This window comes from Stomoxys calcitrans, chromosome 4 (assembly GCF_963082655.1).
Source record: "Stomoxys calcitrans chromosome 4, idStoCalc2.1, whole genome shotgun sequence".
In the NCBI taxonomy this organism is placed as follows: Eukaryota; Metazoa; Arthropoda; class Insecta; order Diptera; family Muscidae; genus Stomoxys; species Stomoxys calcitrans.
In genome coordinates this window covers 64,374,243-64,387,979 of record NC_081555.1, presented here as the reverse complement: position 1 = coordinate 64,387,979, position 13,737 = coordinate 64,374,243, and the positions used below count along the sequence as shown (strand labels likewise).

General features: G+C 38.6%; 1 protein-coding gene across 2 annotated transcripts in view; it reads left to right on the top strand.

Annotated features, from left to right (window-relative positions):
* LOC106091895 (broad-complex core protein isoforms 1/2/3/4/5) overlaps positions 1 to 13,737 on the top strand; it is an 889,290-nt gene that overhangs the window by 152,331 nt on the left and 723,222 nt on the right. For both annotated transcript variants that reach the window (XM_059368068.1, XM_059368069.1), the window contains exon 3: positions 13,231 to 13,696. The gene's annotated coding sequence lies outside the window, so the exon portion shown is untranslated. The remainder of the gene's footprint in view (positions 1 to 13,230; positions 13,697 to 13,737) is intronic.

Below are 13,737 nucleotides of genomic sequence, written 5' to 3'. Positions count from 1 at the left end.
CAGCGAACTTCTCAAATACAAACAACATGCCTATGTTAAGAGAATGTCGGTGGAGACTTCCCTGCACGAGTTTGTGCATAAAATAGAAGAATTCTGATGCTGACTGAAGAGTGATTTGAACTCGTCTGCAACGCAGACGATGTTATGATACTTCTAAGGGATAAGGATCCGAACGAGCTGTGCAGAAGGAACGAAAGGGTCTTGCATATGGCATTGACTGGGCTAGACCCAGAGGTCTCAATGTTAACTCAGAGAAGACTGAAATATGTCTGTTCACGGGGAAGACGATGGTGGAGCAATTTAACGCACCACGTTTCTTCAATAAGACGATTTCGATATCCGACACAGCACAGTCTTGGATTGACGGAACCCTAGTATTGCCATCTTGAAGATCATGTTACACGGATGGATCAAAGCTAGAGGACATTGAGAACACAAGGACTGAGATCTGTTTTAGACTGCCTGACCATAATACGGTCCTGCAGACGGAGATACGGGCCATCACGGAATGCGTAAAGTGGTGTGGTGCTAACGCGAGGACGTCGAGTGTGAACATCCTTACCGACAGTAAAATTGCCATAAGGGCAATAACAACCAGGACGGAAAGGTCACGAACACGAACAGTCTTGCAGTGCAAGAAAGAGATTAACGCCTTCTCGGAGGATGGAAAAATCCGCATCGTTTGGGTGCCGGACCATAACGGAGAAGGCCAGAGGACTGCCGTCAATAAACTTGGTTAACCCGAAGCCTTTCGGGTCGACGCAGTCAGTGTTAAGGGAGTGGGCGACGAATGCGCATGCAACATTGTGGAACAGTTAAACGGTCGGTAGGACGGCAAAAATCCTATGGGGGGATCCAGATCGTGAGAAGACGAGGCTATTACTGAAAGGAAGTAAGAAGGAGGTCAGTATAGCCATTGGTATCATAACGGGACACAAAGGACTACGAGCTCACTTAGGTAAAATCGGTGCGGCAAGTGATAGCATGTGTAGGGCATGGGGGGAACATGATGAGACGTTAGAGCATTTCCTTTGTCATTGCCCGTCTTTCACGTCTAATAGATACCGGCACTTAGGTAGAGACACAATACCAGACATGGAAATATTGAAAACAATTAAGAATTTTGTAAGTAGCACGGAATTCCTAACTTAACTTAAAATTTTCCTTTTTGGGTGTTACTTTATAGTTTTTAGAGCGTACAACAAGCCGATTACTGGCTTTGGTGTATGCCCATAGTGGCATGGGGCGGATTAATATCTGCACCCTCTTTTCAACCTGACCTAACCTATTTCATACCGCCGAGATCTATATCAGAGTATAGTCCGATTTAGGCCACACTTGGCGTAGATATTAGAGAGTCACAGGGCGAAATTGTCAGACGAAATTTCAGCATATTCGGCGCCCTCTATATACTTAAAAAGTGAAGTCGGTAGATCGTGAGATAAGTGGACAATTTCGTTCGAAAGTTATCTTGTTTTCGACAGACGGACAGGCATGGCTTCCCTTGTCTGAAAAATCTAGTGCTTATATAACGATTGAAATTTCACTAGCGGTTATATCAGTTATATCTACAATATGCAAGGCATATTGGGCTAAATCAGAAATAATGGAGTTCCCGATCTGGCACTATCGTTATTCGAAAATTTGCACCATCGCTCGCTGTTTTGTTTTTTCTTTGTTAACAAATCTTAATGGATAAAAATCATGCATCATCGATCTGATTGATATGTCATGCTGTTTTGTTTTTTCTTTGTTAACAAATCTTAATGGATAAAAATCATGCATCATCGATCTGATTGATATGTCATGCTGAAAATGGCAAAGTTTCAGTTTCTATAAAAATAGCAAAGGCCTGGTTGTGCTCTGTCAGCTGTTTTGTTTTGACTTATGAATACGCATACAAATGATTACCGAACGTCTGTCGACCGTAACCGGGATGTAGAATTTAGTAGAAACAAACTTTTACGTTGCGTTTTTGTTTTAGCTGATAAAATTTGTAGTTTAAACAAATTTCAAAACCAAAAATTTATGCATATGTATTTAGAAAACTACTTTTCTCCTATTCCCTGATTTCTATGTGGAATTTTTAAGTTTAGGTTAAGTGTGAACGGATAACCCACCATGAAAAGGTGAGTTCACTTGATGGCCAACATGGCCTGTGGTGAAACGGAAATGAAAAAGTGAGAAATATGTGATAAGCGGAAATTAGAAGAAGAGAGTAGCAGTAAAGGCTCTATCACACGACATGCAGTTGTCTTATGACATGTCAAATTTAGCACATGTTGAATTGTACATGTCGTGTGATACAAACGCAACTAACTTATGAAAATCCCTTTTCAAAATAGCACACGTACTTTTTTCGATTAGAGCGTGCTCTATTCCTTCTGACAAAAACATAAAGAAATCAGCCCTTTTTGTTGTCAGTCAAATGAAAGCAACCCAATTTAAATTGTTTTCACAATTTTATGAACTAACCAGCTTTCTCACAACTTTAACAATTATTTCGAATAAAAAAATCAGCTTTTGCTCAAATTTTTAGGTTATGTCATACGAAAATAATATACAGGTGTGATAGCAAAAATGATGAATCCTATGTAAATTTACAATTTTGACAAATATTTTCAATTACATGTGAATACAAAAAGTCACATTTCATAAGACTTTTACATGGCGTGTAATAGCGCCTCGAGCGCCAATCGTATGCACTAATCCATGTTAACACCATGTCGTAAAACTGGGATTAAAACTATTCAGGGATTCAACACACTCCGCCACGCATTTCGACCTCACTGTACAAGAAACCATGGCCTTGAGGGCCGTCACATATACCGATTTCCAAAACTGGTAATCCCCTCCCAGAATTTTAGCGTCTATCATTGTAATACAGTGCTCTGCCTGAAATGTTGTACGTGTCGTAGTATAGCTCCAATCGAGTCCACGTCTCCATCTTCGAAATTCGTTTTTCACAATGTTCCAGAGATATGTGCGAGAACACCCCTACCTGAAGCGTTCACATTATCTGACCGCACTATCACCGAAATCCGCGTTGATAGTGCTGCCACGAACCATACAGTCCGACCACTCAGAGCGGTGAGTGTCGTCCCAACGCATTTGTGCCCTTGAGGTGTGCCTGAAATTCTCCGACGTCAGACCCTCTCTCACCTTCAAGTATTTTTTGTTAATAAAATTGTTTTTTCAAATGCTACGTTTTGTAATAAGCATAATTGCCTCTTTACATGTACGATATATTTACGGTACATTTACGAGGTCATAACCAGGCCTTAACTTTTGTATATGTGTGCGAATATCTGGTCAAAATAAATTTTTGTTTAATAGACCTCATTTAAAACGTTTAAGTTGTTATACCAACCAACAGTATATAATTTTCTATTTAATCAATATTTTTATCCTTCTTCTCTGTTTTTCTTTGATTGTTTGAATTGGTACCCCAGTCAACATTAAGAATGTTCTTAAAGAAATGTCATGAAAACGCTTCTGCCGTTGGTTTAAACGGTTACAATTAAAATCTCTTTACTTCCGCTTATGCTGTAGTCATGTGACTCTTAATTTTCTACTTTTAAACTAAACGCTAAGAAATCAAAAAGATTTCCTCCTGACAAAAGCCCAAAGTTATTTGAAACTAAAAAAAAGGCCAGCCCGGCACTTTTCGTGTCTGCCTGTTTCGTGGCGATGAGTGGTGGAACAAACTTGATCCATAGTTTACTCTGATGATGGCTGCCGCCGTGTGTATATGCTACGTCTGCTATGTACTTTTACAACAACTATGTTGGTACTTCCACTGCTACTTTATAGTAGTGCCACAACGTGTTGCATGCTAATTAAGAAATGTTATTTTCACTCTTCAACTTCCGCCAGCAGGCATTGTGGTTAAGTCGAAGGATAATAAAACATATGCAAAAACTTTTCCAAAGTTTCATTTGCTAGACGAACATTGTTGTATGTGTGCATGTGTGTGTGTGTGTGTGTGAATGAGTGGAAGTTCCCATTTCTCTTACACTTTCTTAGATATCAAAGAACTTTTCAAGTAAGAGAAAAGTGAAATTAAAAAGTTTTCCTCGATACTTTAACGTGGAAATGGGCTAAATTCCTTTTCGTTATTTCCATTTTACACTGTCGTAAAAAAGTCTAAAAATAACAAAACACAGAAATGAATTCAAAGAAATTCACTTTAATGGAGATTTTAGAAAGATTTAAGTTTTTAACTAGTTTGCCCTGTTACATAAAGAACTTTTATCTTCAAAAGAGATTGGCTTATTGCCTTTACAATGTAATCGTAAGCAAAGATGATGCATGACTCATTTAAACAATGATAGCGTTTGAGTTGTTTAGTTTTGTAGGAATTTTGAGAATATTGAACTTATCTTGAATAAAACAATTATGGTCGAATAAGCTAATCTGAAAAGAGCAAAAATGGTAAATTCAATTCAATTCAATTTTGAATTTACAATCAGCAGACAGCAAAAGCATCTTCACATGCTCCACATATCCTGATAGGGGTAATTGTCTTTAATTTGGAAATAAGCTTTAAGTTATTATTAGCCTTATAATGCGGCCAGCTTAATCAGCACGGATTTGCACTGTAGTTCCTAGTCTTTAAAGCTCTACTGCTCTACATTTTCCTGAGAAACACTTGTCGCCTAGCATCAAGAAGAGGAGAATTTCAAACGGTTCAGCCATCTCGTTGATGGCGGTTTTTGAATTCAGAAACATATTCCTTAGAGTTATGATGGTACCAGCCTCTCTTTTTCAAGATTTTTCGTCAACCACCACCATAGCCACTCCAATATTTCATTAATGTCAGGAATTTCACTTGATATCAAGTTCGGGTAACCTTCTGCAGAGGGTAAGTTGTAGTCCTTTAGGGAACATCACTAAGTAGATGTGAGAAGAAGGGCACACACCCAAGCCATTAATCACCTTCTTGTGTGCTCGAGATACTAAAAAATAACTTGCAAAATGCTTGCTTCCATACCACCTCCCTAAGTTGGTTCATGACTGGTATGGTGTCCCCAACAAAGTGCCGGTGTCTGTCCGCGAAAGCCGGGCGTTGACTTAGGAAATGCTCCAGCGTCTCATCATCTTCCCCACATGCCCCACACATGCTGCACCGATTTTGCATAATAGTTCTATGTGTCCTGTTATGATGCCGATAGCTATACTGATCTCCTTCTTACCTCCTTTCAGTAAAATCCTCGATTCTCACGACCTAGACCTCTCCATAAGATTTTCGCCATCCAACCGACCGTTTCGCTATTCTACAGTTCGTTCGAGGCAAACGCCCTTAACACGGACTACGTCTACCTCAAAGCCTACGAGTTAACCAAGTGTATTGACAGCAGTCCTATGGCCTTTACTGCCAAATCATCCGTTACTACATTCCCCCCTACTACGGTATGGCCCGACACCAAAACGATGCGAAATGTGCCACCCTCAGAGAAGGCGTTAATCTCCTACTTGCACCCCAAGACTGCTGGTGACCTTACAGTCGTGCTTGTTATTGCCCTGATGTATAGTTTACTGTCCGTAAAGATGTTAACTCTCGACGTCCTCACGTTAACACAACACCACCTAACGCATTCTGCTTAGACTTATCTGTGTGGCATAACCTCCCAGATGGCAATCCAAGACTGTGGCGCTGGCAGCAGACCTAAAGTCTCGTCTCACGTCAACGATCGGAAATCTCTTTCATTCCTTCTAGGTTTCCTATCGTCACCTCGATTATACCGCGATGGTAAGACCTATTCTATCCTCTATCCATTCTTCCATCACCTTAAATCTCATAGCTGCAGTGGCCAGCTCACACTTAATCTGTATGTCTATGGGACGGACATCTAGAATAGTCTCCAGTGCCCTAGTGGGCATGGTCCTCATCTCTCCACCTATGCCAAGACAACATTTTCTGAACCTATTGTAATATCCTTACGTTGCATTCTTTCTCCATCGCAGTCCACCAAATAACTGGGGCGTAAGTAAGTATTGGTCTAATCACACTCCTGTAGAGCCAGAGGACTATCCTCGGATTCGGACCCCATTTTGGGCCTACGTCCAGTTTGTATAGTGCCCAACTTGTTTGAGCATTCTCAGTACGCTCCTGAATGTGACACTTCCAATTCACTCCCAAGTATTTGACGTGGAAACGTGGGGCGTCAAATTCGCTCACCTTCGTCTTCCTCGTAAGCACGCAGATTGAACAGGTCCACAAGACCCTTTCGACACTTCCACATAGCTGATTCAGAGCCTTTACTCTTGGAAGTATTTTAATATCGTCTGAGTAGCAAGTAGGTTCAAATCTCTCCTCAGTCAGATCCGGTAATTTGTGGTGGTCACCCATAGGATTGTCGATAAAATGCCTTCCTGTGAAGGCCCTGTGCCAGCTTCTCCCTTATAAGGGATCCAAAACTTATTCACCCGTTCTTTAGCAAATGGTTTATCCAGTCTCTAAGGAACCGGTCCTCCCGGAACTGGTCAAAGGATTGGATCAGTGTGTCGGTCCGCACATTATTAAACGCCCCTCGAAGTCAATGCATACCGCCTGTGTGAACGTTTTGACATCGAAGAATTCTTCTATTTTATGCACAATGCTTGGGTATAACAGCCTTGCCTTCTGCCAGGCTTTCGGGTCTCCGCCTTTGACGGTGACATGCGAGGTATATAGACATGTCTTTTATCAGAGATTAGTTCCACCACGTGATCACCATAGCTCATAGGTTATCATGTCCTCCTTTGACGCTGGACTTGTGAGGTATTTACCTTAGGTATACAGCCGTGTAAATTTCTCTATCAAGTGGTGTCACTCTGGGGCAACCCGATCGGACTCAATAAAAAAGAGGTCGCTCATCATTGAGCTTAAGCCTGTATCGGGCAGCACTCAATGATATGAGAGGAGTATCCCCGCTGTTCCCTATTGGAATGTCCATGAGCAAATTTGCATATAAGTTGCAACCGACTCTATCAGGTATAGTGGTATAGTTCCTTTCGACCATTATCGTCTTAGAGAATGTGTGGTCCACACTATCTTGGACATTGGGCATTCAATCAAGGATTACCCCACGTCTGTAGCCGCACTTTCACAAAAAGAAACATTCTAAACCTTGCGACGCACAGTGGGAAAAAATCCAAAAAAATAATAGAAAATATGCCATGTAAGAACGGGTTATCTGTTTGAAGTTTGAAAACGGTTAGAGCTGAGGTGTCAGAGAGATTGTGTTAAAAATTTCAAGGCCCTAGGTTGTCCGGGCGCCTTTTGGGAGGCCCCTAAATTTGGTCACCTCGATATTTCGGAATGTGAAATCTTCATTTGTGGGATTAACGAGTTTAAATTTTTATATATGTTGAAATTTCGTCCGAGATTGGCTACGTATTTTACAATTTACGAATACATCTACGACGACTTTGCCGCAAAAAGTGGCAACATTTGATTAGTCAGTTAAAAGTTATACAGCTTAGTAATAAGAAAATGTGAGAAAGTGTACTTTTTGCATTGTTTGGTCAAAAAAGTATATTCATTGATTAGTCGTAATTGAAAAAACTTGCTATAATGTCTTGATTTTTATTACCTCTACCATAGGATGGAGGTATACTAATTTTATCATTCTGTTTGTAACACCTCGAAATATGCGTCTAAGACCACATAAAGTATATGTATTCTTGATCGTCTTGTCATTTTAAGTCGATCTAGCCATGTCCGTGCGTCCGTCTGTCTGTCGTAAGCACGCTAGCTTTCGAAGGAGTATAGCTAGCCGATTGAAATTTTGCACAAATACTTTTTATTTGTGTAGGTCAGTTGGGATTGTCAATGGTCATATAAACGATCTTGGATCTTGACTTCTTGAGCCTCTAGATGGCGCAATTGTCGTCCAATCTGACTGAAATTTTGCACATGGTATTTTGGTACCACTTCCAACAACTGCGCTAAGTATGGTTTATATAGCTGCCATGTTTTGATATAGCTGACATATAAACCGATCTTGGATCTTGACTTCTTGAGCCTCTCGAGGGCGCAATTCTCATCCAATTTGACTGAAATTTTGCATGTGGTGTTTTTTTATGACCCCTACAAAGCGCAATTCTTATCCGAATGAACTGAAATATTACACAATGAATTCTACAATGTTCTGCATTCATTTATGGTCCGAATCGGACTATAACTTGATATAGCTCCAATAGCATAACAGTTCTTATTCAATATTCTTAGTTTGCCTAAAAAGAGATACAGCGCATAGAAATAGATAAATGAGATCCATGGTGGAGGGTATATAAGATTCGGCCCGGCCGAAAATATTGTAACCTAAACGGGTGTTATATGTACTTCAAAATAGGCAATTTCTTATTTAAAAAATTGAAAGTCCCCCCCGAGTTCAAAAGTTCCAAAGTCCATATTCCCAAATTAGGCACATGTTTTTTTTACTCTTTACACCAAATCTAACCATTTCAAATTTCAAAGAGTTATCTCTACCCGCTCTCACACGGTATAGTTATTATTATTTTGTTTTCAATTTTCTCTCACTGTTGGCTGTGGTTGCAAACACAATGTCCAAAGGCATGAAGAGATGCATTGAATTCAGTATACCAGATGATGTCGTCTTCAATGCAGCTGTCATGCACAATCAAGCAATCCTTTGGATTCAGCTGAGTATTGAAGGTTGAAGGATTTTTAAATTCCCATCCACAATATCACACGAGCATATAGGTCAAAATTTATACAGCCAATTGATGTCCTCACGACCCAAAAGCCCTCTATAAATGTATTGGGCAAGAGTTGATTTCTTGCTCTTTTTACAATGTTGGATTTGAGATTCAATTTCCATTAGAATTTGCAATTAGACTCTCACAATGCATATTCCGATCTGAGCGTCAAACATCTTATAGTATGTAAATTATGGTAATATTCGCGCCTGAAGATTCCCACTCCTGCCCGATTGGTGTCGGTTTTACATTATTGAAGGCAATTTCGGTTGGGTTGAATACCTCTGCCTAAATATGACTGCGGCTAAATACCTCTACCGAAGTCAATCCAACTCTGCTGAGACTTATAATAAAGTCCAATTTATATTTCTTATATATATAGGGGTGGGGTAGTATATAGTCGTCATCGCTCAACTATTGTCTTGGATTACTTCTACTTATAAAAGATTGGACGGTTATCTAATTATGGGTCGTAATGGTTCTATTTATATGCTTCCCACCATAGAATGGAGGAGCTGTGCCAATTATGGCCTTACGGCCTTACGAATACGGGTTTAAGACCCTATAATGTATATAGATTATTTATTGGTATGTCTGTTAATCTGTCTTTTTGCCAGGGGAACACTATCTTTCGAATGAAAGTCGCTAATTTCCTAAAATTTCCAAAAATATTTCTATTTAATGTAATTAATCAAATAGAACCATTTTTATAATGATCTGATCCACATTCAATGCCTTTTGCACAAGAGTGGTGGATTCCAATTAGACGTGGAGAGGGGGTTGAGTGATCGCTTGATGATGTGTGGTTGTGGAGGTGAGAGATGAGAGACGGTGACGTCACAAATGGAATTCTCTGTGTGGATGTTGAGTGGGCTGTCATTGAGCGGTAATAAATTATTATTCCTCGTACACAGAGGAACAATAAGTCAAATGAAAAAATGAGGTACGCCAAATCGAGATGGAGAAATCAGAAGACAGTAAGTGTCGGGTTATGAGATATACAAGGGCTAGTGTTTTTATTGGGTAAAGCAAGGAGAAGTGTAGGATATGTGTATTATTCAGATTGCTGCTGTTGTAGAAGAAGTGAAGCTTAAAGAATTAGAGAAAAGACAAGTGAGCTGTAGAACTAGAACAGATGAGTAGTGATAGCAAAGTACAGCTGGGCCGAATCTAGGGAACTCACCACCATGGATTTTGTTGAAGGGCATAATTTTATTCTTCATACCTAACATCCTTCAAACCAGCAAATATTAAAGCTTCTGGGAACCAAACAAGGATGATCGAGAGACCGGTTTGCATGGAGCTATATCAGGTTATAGACTGATTTGGACCGTATTTGGCACAGTTGTTGGAAGTCGTCACAGAACACGGCATGCAAAATTTCAGCCAAATCGAACAAAAACAAAAGGCGGCTTGTAAGGACTCAAGAAGTCAAATCGGGAGATCGTTTTAAATAGGATCTATATCAGGTTATTGACCGATTTGGACCGTCCTTGGCACAATTGCTGAAAGTCATTACAGAACACTACATGCAAAATTTCATCCAAAACGCACAAAAATTGCGGCTTCCAGGGGCTCAAGAAGTCAAATCGGGAGATCGGTTTGTATGGGAACAATATCCAAATCTGAACCGATATGGCCCATTTGCAATCCCCAACAACCAACGAGCAACATCAATATTAAGTATCTGCGCAAAACTGTATGTGGCTGGCTTTACGCGTTCGACCGCTATCGTGATTTCGACAGACGGACGGACGGACATGGCTAGATCAACTCAGATCGTCGAGACAATCAAGAATATATATACTTTATATGGTCTTAGACGAATATTTCGAGGTGTTACAAACGAAATGACTAGATAAGTATGCCCCCATCCTGTGTAGGGTTGGTATAATAGGAAGATATCGTATACACTAACAATTATACTAATTCACAATATTATTTAATTAACAATTGAAAATATGCAACTTATTCTACGATATATTCCTTATTTAAAGGGACAAATTAAAATTTGTCCCATCTTAAAAGTCCTTGTTTTGGACAAACGTGTATATGCATACTTAACTATTAACTTTAATTCAATTAATTGACTAAACGTTATAGACAAACACCTCTGCTAGGTAATGTTCAAGTTCAATGGCAACAAAATGTACAAGAAAATACTTGTTTCTTGGGGATCGGTGTAAATGTACAACTACATTTACATATGTTGTATGTGCATTAGATGCTTTCTGCCTACCAAAGGTCCTCGGTGTATACTTTTTAAGACATCTAAAAGACAACCTTTATTTTCGTCTGTTTAACATAGAACTTGTATGCCCTGGATAGTTCCATCTTTGTGTATTTCAGATGGAAAACCATTTTTGCTGAGCTCTTTGAAAAGTTTTCTTTAGTTATATTTGAGTGTTAAAAAGATTGAAACAAAAACAAAGTTTAAAGAGTTTGACACTAGGTTCAAACTGTGAAGCAACAGAAACTAAGTCCTAGCACATAAGGAGAACAGAAAAAACAAAACAATTAAAAAGGTGTTTTGAATAAGGGTATTTGAATATACATACAGTCATAAGATGGCAGGGGCACTAAAATCACGGCAACGATGCGTAACACCCACCAACGATTCTGCATAAGATCTCGAGAACCTCAATTCGCATGTGCATGAAAGCAAATCACTCTGAAAAAAAGATGCTATTTTTTTAATTTTATTTAACATTTCCAACGGACATGACCATCCGTTTCAAATGTTGATCGCTGATTGATTCGTTTTTTACTTCATATACGACAGTGAAATTATTATTTTTAGAATTTTTTTTAAAGACGCTCCTATTTGTAAGGCAAGCAAAGTTAAGGATTTATCAGCCTACCATTTAAAATAAAAAATCCGTAATATGAAGTAAAATATTTTTCACCAAATGGAATATCTCCTTAAACAGTTAGAAAATTGATCATCTTCAAATTAAGTTTGCCAATGTGTGCCTCGGAGATTTAAATTTAGGACAAACATTTTTTCAATGCAGCGAATAAATGAGGGACTTCAATTGAAGGTTACGGTTTAAAGTGGTTTTGGTATCCAAATGCAAATTTGTCCATGAACATTCCACTATGGACCAAGAGCAAATTTCTTCTGTTATAGATATATATATATATATATATATATATATATATATATATATATATATATATATATATATATATATACCTAGTACCTAAGGGCCAAGATTGACGGCCCTTTAGGTACTTGGCCCAAAAAAATGGATATCAAATTCGTACACTGCTCTCAAATATCTCGAATTTGAACCCCATATTGTCATATGACAATATGGGGTCCAGGCTCTCTGCAAGATGAATCCATATTTAATGTTTGGTTGCTACCATACTTCCAAAATCCCCGAACTTGAATGCTACCTTATCATGATCTTCGGTCTTAGAGGCTGGGATGACCCCCAGGCACTTGACGCCACATTTCTATGTCAGATTCGCTATACCTTCCTTTTGAGACACCATATTGCTTTGTTCACGCCTTTTGTCGCATTATCTATTTCAAACACAAAGCGGGCATGAACATTTTGGGTATGTTCGTGGAAGGGCGACTTATTATATATCCCATTTTTTCGTCACAGAATCATTATTAACTGCGAACTTTAAAAAAATGGATAATGTCGTCTATATGGACATTTAAACAAAAATCCCATTACATATTGCAAAATACCAACTATTTCGTTCATTGAGTGCATATTATATCCACACAATTATATACTTTTACATAGCATAATCATTCATAACCGGCTATATTTTTGATTTTCTTTTCTATATTTAAATACATTGACTGACACCCACCGACCCACTCACTGCATGCGACTTGTACTGTAGTTAAACATTTTTGTGTCTTGTTGTGTAGGCTCCCAATAGATATAAATACAAACAACAACAAAACTGCAAATACCACACAAAGTCGAGTCTTTAGAATTTTTCTGACCAACATGCCAAGTAGGGCCACGCAGATTACATCCCTTCAACATCCTCACCTATCCTCAACCAAATTTGTTATTTAAAACAACAAAAATGTTTGCTGAAACAGCAGTTTTTATCTGCTGAAAATGGCAAATATTTCGTAACAAAATCTCCTGTTTCGAATACACAAGTCTGCTGAAAAATAATAAAATTGTCTGCTCCTTTTTATAGTTGCCTGCTATTTGTATTGATTACTTTGACCATTTTTTAGAATTTCCAATTATGTTGGAAGACATGCTGTGAATTTAAGGAATATTGCTGTAAAGAAGTTACCTGATTCATCAATGTGGCTGAGCTAGATCGCATTTTTCTTATTACTCTACGTGACTGGCATGGCCTTTTGTATTTATATAAAGCCTGCTGATCTGAAATTGCAGAACTACTGCTGTAATAGCATAACTACTGCTATTCAGCGGATATTGTTTGCTATTTTCAGCACACTTTTTTCTATGACTGTACTATAAATAGTGATACTCTTTCTCTTATTATATTTATGTGAGTTTTTTTTTTTTGCAGGGATGTTCTTCTGTACAAAATTCAAAATTTCCCAAATGCCTTCAAAGCAATACAACTCCAGCGACTACGATATATTCTGGCCTTCATCTGATTGCTAACTTAAAATCACAACACACATAAATTTTGGACCAAAAACTTGAAAAAAAAAAAACAAACGATTATATTCTTTGGCAAAAAGTGACAAAAATAAATAAATCACCCACATTTAATTTTTGAATACTGTATCTCGAAACGAATCAAAACTCGCGCGTGTGTGCACATTCATTGAAAAATATTTGTAACAAAATTGAATTAAGGCAAACGTATCATTTTTTATACCACACTGATCGCAGCAACTCGAACTAAAACAGTCGAAGTTATTGGGAACGTAACGGAGAAGCGAGCAGCGGCAACCACGGCCAACATAATAATTATCTTATGGATTGCTGGACGGGTAACGCCCGACTGGCGAGTGTTTTAGTTTAAGGTAAGTCAAAATAATTTACGATAACAATACTACAATTTCAA